General features: G+C 39.8%; 1 pseudogene; it reads right to left on the bottom strand.

Moving 5' to 3' along the window:
• LOC124004110 overlaps positions 1-12,577 on the bottom strand; it is a 253,618-nt pseudogene that overhangs the window by 148,079 nt on the left and 92,962 nt on the right.

Below are 12,577 nucleotides of genomic sequence, written 5' to 3'. Positions count from 1 at the left end.
AAAATGTTGCAATTTTACAATTCTACAAATTTTGTCATGGGGCGGAGAGAAAAATGTGCAGTTTTACAGCTGATTTCCTGCAATTCTATTAATTTTGCCATAGGGTGGAGAGAAATGTTTGCAGATTTTAATTTGATATTTGAGTGTACCACCCATTTGGCAATTCGACCATGACTATTACAAGTTTAGAAATCTGGCTAGACTAACTTACCAATCTAAAAAATGGTAGTTGACATAGGCTAATTGAGTGACTCTCAGTGACTGACATAACAATTGAGAGAAAACTGCTGATGCACAACCAAATGTCAAAATTGCATCTTCTGTATTCTTCCATTCTAACTCTCAACAGTAAGTTGAGAGCCCGACTGAGTTCCTAAAATTATTATTATTATTTTATTATTTTCTTTTTTTGGGGGGATTGATCCGTAGGCAGCCCGCCGTATAAGATATTCCATTTATTTCTGACAGCTCTTTCCCTGTCCCCACTGTCACTTCAAGTTCATAGACAGGGAAATGAGCAGATGGAAAACTAGCCATCAGTATAAACTAAAGTGAGCAACAGTTCCAACATCAGAGGATTTGTATCCACAGAGCAAACAGTTTGAACATTACATCAACCAGGACAAGTCTATCCTGAGAGTGAGAGGTTGTGAGGAATAAATGACAAATCCCATCAATATTGAGACAGAATGAAATAAACATGAGAGTTGTTGTACCAAATGGAAAAGCAGTGCTAGAGGGAGAATAACTATCCACAGTGTTGAAAGGGGCCGGGTGACATGGACATGATATACAGTACAGAGTTTGAGAGATTGCTATTCATTTATAAATAATGTAGAAAACCTTCTTCTTCTAATCTATTGATTCTTGACATTCTTAAAATATTTGTACTTTTAGCCATTGAGACCTTGATAAACCCAAGGAAATGTATCACAACACCAACAAAGTATTGCAAAAATAAATCACAGTACACAAGAAACATGATTAAGACACTATGCATGAGTTTTACTATGAATGCCTATTTCAATACAAAAATACTTTCTATACCCAGAACCCAATTACTGAAATAGGAGGCAGAGCTTGTTCTTCAGACAGCATCAGCGCGTCCATTATGACAATTATCTATTTCCTACGGATCTTACTGAAAAGGCTTTCGGTATCTATGCAATTAAAGCAAGCCAATTCAAGAGGAAAGGCAGAGAAAATCATATCTCCTTAAAGTACTTTGGGACCATTTGATGTTCACTGTTTTTTAATCCTTTTTAAACTGAACAAAAATATAATCGCAACATGTAAAGAGTTGGACCCATGTTCATGAGCTGAAATAAAGGATCCCAGAAATGTTCCATGTACGCACAAAAATAAAATTTCTATCAAATGTTGTGCAAGCATTTCTCCTTTTCCTAGATAATCCATCCACCTGACAGGTGTGGCATATCAAGAATCTGATGAAACAGCATTATCCTTACACAGGTGCACCTTGTTAATATAAAATTACACTAAACTGTGCAGTTCATTTCTCTACCATAAGCCTTCACCAACATTATTGAGAGAATTTGGCAGTACGTCCAGCCCGGCCTCACAACCGCAGGCCATGTGTAACCACTCCATCCCAGGATGTCAACGTCCGACTTCTTCACCTGTGGGATCATCTGAGACCAGCCACCTAGACAGCTGATGAAACTATTGGTACAAACTAAGAATTTATGCACAAACTGTTAGAAACCGTCTCAGGGAAGTTCATCTCTGTGCTCGTCGTCCCCACCAGGGTCTTGACCTGACTGCAGTTCGGCCTCATAAACAACTTCTGTGGGCAAATGCTCACCTTTGATGGACACTGGCACACTGGAGAAGTCTTCTCTTCACAGATGAATCCCGGTTTCATATGTACCAGGCAGATGGCAGACAGCATGTATGGTGTCACATGGGCGAGCGTTTTGCTGATGCCAACATTGTGAACAGAGCAGGCATAAGCTACGGACTATGAAAACAATTGCATTTTATCGATGGCGTTTTGAATGCACAGAGATACTGTGATGAGATCACTCGCCTAATGTTTCAGCATGACAATGCACGGCCCCATGTCGAAAGGATTTGTACACAATTCCTGGAAGCTGAAAATGTCCCAGTCCTTCCATGGCCTGCATACTCACCGGACATGTCACCCATTGAGCATGTTAGGGATGCTCTGGATCAATGTGTACAACAGCGTGTTCCAGTACACGCCAATATCCAGCAACTTCCCCCAGCCATTGAAGAGGAGTGGGACAACATTCCACACGCCACAATCAACAACTTGATCAACTTTATGAGAAGGAGATCTGCTGCGCTGCATGAGGCAAATGGTGGTCACACCACATGATTTCTGATCCATGCGCCTAGCTTTTTAAAAGGTATCTGTGGCCAATAGATGCATATCTGTATTGCCATTGAAGTGAAATCCATAGATTAGGGCCTAATTAATTCATTTAAATTGACTGATTTCCTGATATGAACTGTAACTCAGTAAAATCTTTGAAATTGTTGCATGTTGTGTTTATATTTTTGTTCGGTGTATTATCTCAACTCTACAAGGTCAAGCTCCAGCAAATTCATCACAGAGAACATTTTCAAACACATAAATAGCCAACTTTCATTACGCTTCTCTGGAAGAAGATGGTATTGATTGATGCATACTGCCATCGAATGTATTTTAAGAGCATTATTTTAAGAGCTGACAGAATGTATTATTGATTGAGCTGAACTGGGCTGCACCACTTAAGAGCATTAAATATTGTATGCATGTTACAGTGAAAAGATGGTTCAAATTTCACTGTGAAATACCATTCAAAGATTGAATCTGAATCAACATAAAACCATTTTCAAGGTCAAGAACAGACAACATGGAAACAGGTAAGAAATGAACTCATGGATTATTCATATGATGTATAGTATATTTGTCCTGCAGGCATAACAGGGCCAAATTCATCAATACTCACTCATATCTAAAGTATTTATGAGATCAATAAACAGTGTATTAAATGTCCTCTTCTCCAATGGAATTAATTTAATGTATCAATGCTTTCTGCTCTAATTTTACAATCAAATCTTTCGATGTTGACATGAACCACATATTCTAACAAATTGCAAGATCCACTCTCTAATAATATCAACTGCCATTTAAAGTATTGTCTTGAACCCACACCATTCAATCATCATGTGGAGTTATTTAATCTATACCAAGAGTAATAAAGAAGACAGATGACAGTCACAGATGCAGGTCCACATCCCAAGACTTTAAGGTCAGGCCCGGACAATTGATGGAACTGTCACCGTTTCGCCTTATAGTGACAGTGGAGATCCCTACAGAACCGGATTACTCTTTCTCCGGAGTGAGACTGGGCCCGGCCAGGGGGACAAAATAAATGGCCTGTGAGGGATGGGGCGGCCTTGTTCCCACCGTGGGGCATCAGAACTGAATCTGAAGAAGCCATCATTCACTTCACATGTCGTCATTTTAGGATGTCCAATAACTGGAGAAGCAGCAAGGAGTATTGACTTCCTCTTACTCAAAAGGAAAACAGCTAAATTGAGACCTTAGTCTGTCAGTTATGTGCAGAAATTCTGCTATCTTTATTCACATTTGAGTCATTTAGCAGACATTCGCATCCAGAGTGACTTGCTGTAGTGAGTGCATACATGTTCGTACTAGTCCCACATGGGAATCAAACCCACAACCCTTAGTGGTGCAAGTTCCATGCTCTACCAACAGCCACATGGGACCATTTATCCTCTTCTACTCAGGTATGTCAGTTATAATGTCCAAGAAAAATAATAATATAAATATATACTGCTTTATCTTATCTTTATCTTATTCTTCTATTCCCATTACTTTCACATGCTGAGAGAAGATGATTTCTGTTCGGTGTTTGTACTCACTATGACATTACATTTGCTCAATATACTTTAACTGAACATCTTTGAAAGTATGTCCTGTATTATCAAGACAGTATGTGGTAGTGTAGGCATTTCTTGTTATTTATTTTGAGTTGAAGCTTGAGGTATTTTTAATGCGTTGGAGTTGTAGTTTCATGTATTAGCTCTATCAGGATTAAGATCCTGAGTGTTGAGTCACAGCACTAGCAAATGCTGCTCCCCAAGGAGACGCTTCCATGTTGATTGCTTTATCAGACGGGACACAAGACACTATGACAAGTCCCACTGACATATATTTTCTGTCACATGCCTTCACACTGCTGGCTAGTACAGTATGATCAGAGAGGGAATAAAATATTAGTTAGTGACTTACATGCAAAGGTTAGACTGGCCTCTCGGCTCACGATGGTCCCAAAAGAGTTGGAGGCGAGGCACTGATATGTTCCAGCATCTTGGTCTTTGTTTAAATGGCTGATTCGGAGGTTGCCTCCAGACAGGCTATAGTGTGAGCCTGATTTGGGAGTGATCGCGGTGCCATTCAGTTTCCACCTAAAAACAAAATGAAAATCAGTCAGATCCAGATCCACTATTAACTTCAATCTATTGTAGATCATGTACTGTACCTTTATGGAAATATGAGATTCTGACAAAAACCTCAAAGAAGGAAAATGCTGATTTTACCTTAATTTGAGTAGTAAAGGATCAAGAGAGCCCTCAAACCATGCCCCACAGTATAGCGTTAATCTAAGTAGTGAACTACACTGACGGCCGACACAGCACAGAGCAGAAAATACCTCACTCACCAAGAATACACAGCCTCTGTGGCCATCCATCTTGCTAGACACCAAGTCAAAACAGCATAAATATGCAGATTAATCATTACGCTGCAACAAATAGAAATAATGGCTAGCACACTGCATTCTGCACTTTTGCATTCTACACCAGGCTATGAGATTATAATTGGTGTTAGAGGTGATCAGTGAATGATATAATTCACTTATGAAGGCAGCAGATTCCTCAATCTCTCCACATAGAGCAGAAAGGTGTTTACGATACCAAACTAAATTTCACAGATGAGTAAGCATTAGGGTTGAATGGAGGGAACCCGGTTACCAAGATTTACCTGGATTTACCACCCAAAACCACTCCCTTTTCCAGGGATAAATAACTCAGGAAACCGGTAAATTATAATACATTATTGATATGAACAGCATAGCGTGAAATGGAACTGTGAAATAATGTGCAGTGTCTAAATGTGGCTTCTCTACGGCCTCTGCAGGGTGGGGACAGACAGCCTATCTCAGTATGGAGCGCAGTTCACAATCTATGTAGACCTACAGTATCATCTCATCATCATCATCATCATAATTTTTCTTGTGACAGATAGGCCTAAATTTGCTGCAGCATAGCTAGATTAATATAAAGACCAAATTTACCCATCTCCATCTGGCTTTTATTTTTAATTGTAAAGATATTTTTTTGTAGAGCATGAACCTACGTGCAAGAACTCTCTTGATCTTTTCTCTCTCCTCAGGGTCCAGCTGACCAAGGAATAGATAACACCTGTTCAAGAGTTTTGGGAGCAGAGCAGCTCCGTCTTGCCGGTAGATATACTATTGCAGCTCCAGAGTTTTAAAACAGCCTATGACTCAAATATCGTTGCTTTAAACCAGCACGTGCAAGAACTCTCTCTGCAGTCTTTTTCTCTCTCCATCATCTCAATTCCAATTGCATCCAAAATAGATAACCCTGTTCTAGATTGATATAAAGCCCTATATAGATGTATTAGTCTTCCTCTTTCAGGTAATATATTCAATGCAGTATTAGACATTGTTATGGATACAGGTATCCTGTGTGTGTATCCTGTGTGTGTATTTCTTTTCTCTCCTTCTCCCCTCACAGGTGGCATTCATCATTTCCCAATCAGCCATCAATCAGTCGCTAATCAGAAGACACACCTCCTCCTGTTTCCATTACCCTATCACATTCCCTTTCCCTTGGTTTAAAAACCCTGTCTGTTGTTTGCTCTAGAGCGCAATCTCTCTGTCAATGCCATCTGTCTGTAGATCTCTTGTTTGGTTTTTGCAACTACATGTCACTTTGTCCCCACCTGTGAGTATGGGGTTTTGTTATGGTGTTTGTTTGACGGTGGGAAAAGGGGGTACCAAGATAAGTTGCCCATGTGCATACATTACCCGTACGAATACTTTGTATAAAAACACTAGTTAGAATTGGTCGGACCACCCCCTGTATTTTTGGTTAGTTAGCCTTTGGTGAAGTAGGCTAGTCTAGTTTAGGTATGTTTTTGGATACTTATTTCTTTCCTTGCGTCCAGCTCAGCCCCTTTTCTTACTGGTCTTGTTACCACCCCCCCTTTTCCTTTTTTCTTCTGTCCTTCTTTTGTCCTTATTTTATCTTCCTTTCTTCTGTTAACTAGATATTTTTGTTGTTATTCTTTGTAAGCTAGCATTCTTACAGGAGAGTTCCAGGGTTACCCTAGACTGTCGGGTCAAAAGGGATTCGTAACAACTTATATTTAGCTAATTAATGATGGCTTATAGCCTCTGTCTCTTGTGCAATATGTACGCACCTGTGCTCTGCTAGCCTCTCCTTAAAAAATGCTCCTTAGCTCTTGGCGTCCCATGTAGGAAAAGCTAGACTAGAACAGCTTGCTGGACATAATGTTTTGGGCATTTCTTCTACCAATAGACTATTTGAAGAGTCATTCAAGCTCTTGTTTTGAGTGATTTATTCAGATGCATAACCATTCAATCTCTGTGAAGAGGAGTGAAAGCCTTCTGCATTTAATTCTAGTCCTACATTATTCAAGGATGTCATTAGCATGATGAAGATAAGGACAACAAAACATATTTCGTTTAACTCTTGAACGAGAGGAAGGCATGACCAAACAATAGAGAAAGTTGAGGTAGGCTAATAAAATTAGGGGAAACATTATGAAATGTATATATGTGTCCCACCTACTAATTATACAAATAGGCCCTATTATATTTCAACATTAATCTAATTCGCTAGGCTATACTTGTAACTTTGTAGGCTGCATGTGCTGCATGGTCTCTCACTGCTTTATCATGATTTGAACGATGTTCATAAATCCAATCCATATAATAGTGTAATTAAGTTTACACAAAGATTAGCCTACTGTAGCTAGTTTCATTTATTTACCCAAGAGCGCACATAGCTAGCTACATCTATGGGATTGTGTTTTTTTTTTGTCGTATGTAATGTTGAGTTGCCTATAAAATGTATTGGATAAAGGCACAATCATTTGGACTTTTTTGGGCTTGGGTTCATGAAATGTCTTTAAGGCTCATAAAATGTATTTAATGTATGCCTCATCAGACTCAAGTAGCATCAGGCTTGAATTTTCGATCAAAACTCTAATCTAATCCAGACGAAGACCTATTTATATACTTTATAATGCTTTTGAACGACAATTCCGGTTTTGGCGGGAAATAGCGGGTTACCCGGGAGAAGTTATTCTCGGGAAGGGACATTTGTAAAATACCAGGAAAATATTAAACCCTACAAACCATGATTGGTATTAAGCACTTTATTGGGATATGGACGATGCAGACCATGATTAGGGTCCAGAGCAATTAATTGCTGATTATTTATTTGGAGTAAAGATGATAATTGGTTGTCTTTATGGATTCTAAACAGCTCAACAAATAGTGACTTTGTCAAAGCATTCGTGAGATTATCCTTATCAGGTTGGTGTAGCTCTGCTTGACTAGATTTAAGGTGTTTTATTGTACGATTCACCTTAGAGAAGGCATAATAATAAAGGGACAAGTGTAAAAGGTTAATGACAGATCAAAAGCAAAATACATTAAATCTTTGTTCTCTTTCATCTACCATTTAGACAACTACCAACCATATCAAGCATTTGAATAGAAACTGGGCCTGAGGGTTATCTCTCCCAGGGCTTCATTATAGAGAGGGAAGAATAACTCAGATCCATACATGGTGTTCTTGTGCTATGGCAATTATGACTGGAATAAAGAGGCTAAATATCACTCCTTAAGCAAAAGGGAACATGTAGTTCAAACTAAAAATATATGATTACAAACAGTTCACGGTGGCTTTGTTCTCACAGAATACAATATGCCTTTAAATACATAGTCCTTATGGGGGTAGCACCATGTACAAACAACTTCTTTAACTACTTTACAAGCTGGTACTGTAGACACTGTAGATATATAATAGTTCAGTGATACATCACCATGCCTACTCCAAACCAGCCTTACACAACTTACACAAGTCTGGTCTCCAGTGCCTCATTACTCTACACTACAGTATGGTAAAGGTCCTCACCGACCGTCTCATAAGGCAACTCAAGCCATTCGCTTACTTCCAATGCAAGAAAAACAAAAACATCAATATTTTACTGCACAGTAGTGAGTCTACTCTAACTACTCATGCTTTCAGTAAGAGAATCTGCAATTGATAAAATGAGAAGAGCCTCTAACATGATCTGTTATCTCAGAGAAGTGGTCCTCATCAGCTCGCATACCAGGCTGATTCTGTGTTAGAAAAAAATGTTAGTCCATTAAAAATGAAAGCAGTCTGCCTATTCAAAGTTGTTATTATTCTTCAACAGAGAGTGATTCAATAGAGCCAATATTGAATATCACATTCCTGCAAGTTCTGGATGAGAGAAGACAGAGCTTTGACTGATATGGTAATACTGAGAAAACAAAAAACGCCACTTCCCTTTAGGCCAACATCGGAGTATTAAGCTGAACAAGGAGCTTTCTGAAGGAAGGAATAAGTGAGTTAGGTCAACATACTAAGATGAAAATCCATTGTCTTGCCACTAGATATTGACCTGACAATGACTGTTGTATTGAATTGAGTCGGCTAATATCATGGCTATTATACATTGAGCAATAAATTAAACCAAGTACATGTTGCAGATAATCTAATAATCTAATAGACTATTAATCATTCTAGAGGGGGACACTGGTTTTAGCAGCTCTGTTGAGCACATGCTTTATGCAATCATGTCCCAGTAGGCCGTCCATACAGTGGCATAATATCATGCCATCTGGCTTATGAGTTTGTAGAATGTTACACGGTCTGTTCCTTTCCTTTAGCCTTCCGCCTGGCGCTTTAATTTTTGGGAAAACCAAATAGACCCAGTGCCACAGAACAAAGACTCTTTTATCCAGAGTAAATACTCTGTTTTAAGCTTTATGCTTGTAGGGACAGACCGTTTTAAAGCATATAAGAGGATGAGCCACATTTAATGCCCAACCTCTGAGGTCAGCCTGTCACAGTATACGATTGTGTGATGTGCAGTTAATGAACTTTGAAGATGATTTAGTCTGCAGCTTCCCTCAGGAAGATCGTCTTAGAAGGCAGGCAGGCAGCCCATCCAGGGCCAGGCTCTGTGCTCTGACAGGACTGTATAGTGACCTTGACAGGAAACAGCTGATTAGGTCATCCTTTAAACTGGCTCAATCCCAAGTGTTAAATGTACCAATCCTTCTAAATCTCACCCCAGCAATTTCATTGAGCAAACATGATTGATTTGAACCTTGTAGTTGCCAGAGATACAACACACAACATTTTCGATAGACTAATGAACCGTGCAGAGAGAGGAAAAGAGACACTGGCCATGTGTGAATATCCACACTTGCATCCTAAATGGTATGCCGTTTGGGTCTACAAAAAAATAGTTTAATAGTGTTCGACATTTGGAAAATCAAGTATACTTCAAATGCCTGGATATCTTCCTCATTTCGGCTTTGACGACAGCTGACCAATTAGATACACAGTAGGGATGAGGCGTACCCCAATTTGGGAATACCTGTACTAGATGAAGATCCTAAATGAGAATAACATCCTGGCATTTAAACCCCACTCGATTTTCAAAATGTCGCATACTATTAACATTCATTTTCACATGATGCGAATGCGTCATGCGTGATTGCATTGTTTCCCATTATTTGTTGATTTCGGGAAGTGGCGCAATGCCATCGATCAGGGTACGCAAAATAAAAATGTGATTTTTTTTTTCTCCAAAGGGGCTATACATTTTCTTTTCTTCACATTTTCAAACAGTCCATTTATATTTTCCAATGGGGCTATACACTTGGATTAGATTTTTTCTGCCTGAGTAGCCCCATTTCACTGCCCAAAATAATACTAAACCATCTAGTGTTCAGCGAAATAACAACACAATGTCAAATACAGGAAGCGGTCCGTATGTAGCCAAATGTAGCTGCTGCTCATTCCATTGCTCATTGCTCATTGCTCATTCAAATGTATAAATGGTATAAATGGTAAAAATAAGGCCATAGAGACACATACCAGCTCTACTGGTAGTACTGCTACTACCAGCAGTATTACAGCTGCACCTGTCGATGACACAAGTTGTTCTGCTGCTGATGTGTTCTACACATCCAATGCTAGCATCAGTAATTCTACATTTGTTGTTAGCCCAGCTAGGATGGACACTGACACTTGTGAATCTGATGCACCTGAAGAGCTACTGCCACCTTACCCGGGAAAGCACCGAACAAAAGACAAATATGAGAACTACATTGACTTAGGGTTCACTTATATTGGGAGTAGTGCCTTTTCTCAGCCAGAAGTACTTTTGTACAATCTTAAAACTCAATGAAACCTTCACTCTTGAGCAGACATTTAGAAACAAAACATGCCAATTTGAAAAATAACCCACAGGAGTTTTTTGAACGCTAATTAAGACAACTTTCGAGTAGTCAGACATGTATAAAAGCAACAGATACCATTAATAATAAGGTTCTAGAAGGATCTTATATGGTGAGCTACTGAGTGGCTAGGACAGGCAAGCCCCATGCTATTGTGGAGGACTTAATTCTTCCTGCTGCAGCGGATATGGCTGGGACAATGCTGGGGTAAAAGGCCAAAAAAACTATACAGACAATGTCTTCATCAAACACTGTTTCACAACGCATCAGTGACATGGAAGGAGATGTTTTGAAACAATGACTGCTTTGCATATGTAACCGGTGTGAAATGGCTAGCTAGTTAGTGGGGTGTGCACTAATAGCGTTTCAATCAGTGACGTCACTCACTCTGAGACCTTGAAGTAGTTGTTCCCCTTGCTCTGCAAGGGCCGTGGCTTTTGTGTAGTGATGGGTAACGGTGCCACGAGGGTGGCTGTTGTCGAGGTGAGGGACGGAAGCTATACTGTTACACATACAAGCCAGTGAATTCTATGCGTTACAGACTTGGCGGGCCTGGCACAGCTCCTGGTATATGTCCTATAGTAGATGGGGAGTCAATTAAGGAAGTCATCCTCTTGTGCAAACCACTGGAAACCAGAACAACGGGAGAGGATATTTTTGAAGTACCAGACAGCTTTGTGACATCAAACAGACTTTGGTGGTCAAGATATGTTGGTATCTGTACTGATGGCGTAAAAGCCATAACAGAGAGACATAGTGGAGTGGTAACGTGTGCGCAAGCAGCTTCTCCCGATGTCACTTGGGCACACTGCAGCGTCCACCGAGAGGCTCTTGCTGCCAAGGGAATGCCTGACAACTTCAAATACATTTTGGATACTACAGTGAAAATGGTTAACTTTGACAAAGCAAGGCCCCTGAACTCGTGTATTTTCTGCACTGCAAATGATCTGGGCAGTGACCATGTAACGCTTTTACAACATACAGAAGTGTGCTGGTTATCAAGGGGAAAGTATTGACACGTTTTTAAATTGAGAGGCGAGCTTAAGGTTTTCTTTACTGACCATCAATTTCACTTGTCTGACTGCTTGCATGATGACAAGTTACTCACACAACTGGCCTTTCTGGGTGATGTTTTTAATCGCCTGAATTATCTGAATCTAGGATTAGAGGGACTCTCCGCAACTATATTCAATGTGCGGGACAAAATTGAGGCTATGATTAAGAAGTTGGAGCTCTTCTCTGTCTGCATTAAAAAGGACAACACACAGGTCTTTCCATATTGTTTAATTTTTTTGTGTGAAAATGAAATCAAGCTTACGGACAATGTCAAATGTGATATAGCGAAGCACCTGAATGAGTTGGGTGTGCAAGTACGCAGATACTTTCCCAAAACGGATGACACAAACAACCTGATTCGATATCCCTTTTATGCCCTGCCTCCAGTCCACTTACCGATATCTGAACGAAGCCACTGCCAGATTTCTGGATTGGGCTGTGCTCCGAGTATCCTGCCTTGGCAAATCACACTGTTAAGACACTGACACCCTTTGCAACCACATACATATGTGAGAGGTGATTCTCGGCCCCCACTAGCATGAAAACTAAATGCAGGCATAGACTGTGTGGAAAATTATTTAAGACTGAGACTCTCCCCAATACGGAGCGGCAAGGTTGGACTAGTAACCGGAAGGTTGCAAGTTCAAATCCCCGAGCTGACAAGGTACAAATCTGTCGTTCTGCACCTGAACAGGCAGTTAACCCACTGTTCCTAGGCTGTCATTGAAAATAAGAATTTGTTCTTAACTGACTTAGTTAAATAAAGGTAAATAAAAAAATATAAAAAATACAAGCCAACATTGCAGTTATGTGCATCCTTTCAAGCACACTCTTCTCATTAACCTGTGGTGAGTTATTCACAATTTTCAAATAACGAAAGGTTTTATATGTAAGATGGTTAAATAAAG

Source organism: Oncorhynchus gorbuscha, linkage group LG18 (genome assembly GCF_021184085.1).
Source record: "Oncorhynchus gorbuscha isolate QuinsamMale2020 ecotype Even-year linkage group LG18, OgorEven_v1.0, whole genome shotgun sequence".
NCBI lineage: Eukaryota > Metazoa > Chordata > Actinopteri > Salmoniformes > Salmonidae > Oncorhynchus > Oncorhynchus gorbuscha.
The sequence above is the reverse complement of the archived record's forward strand: the minus strand, read 5'-3'. Positions and strand labels throughout refer to the sequence as shown.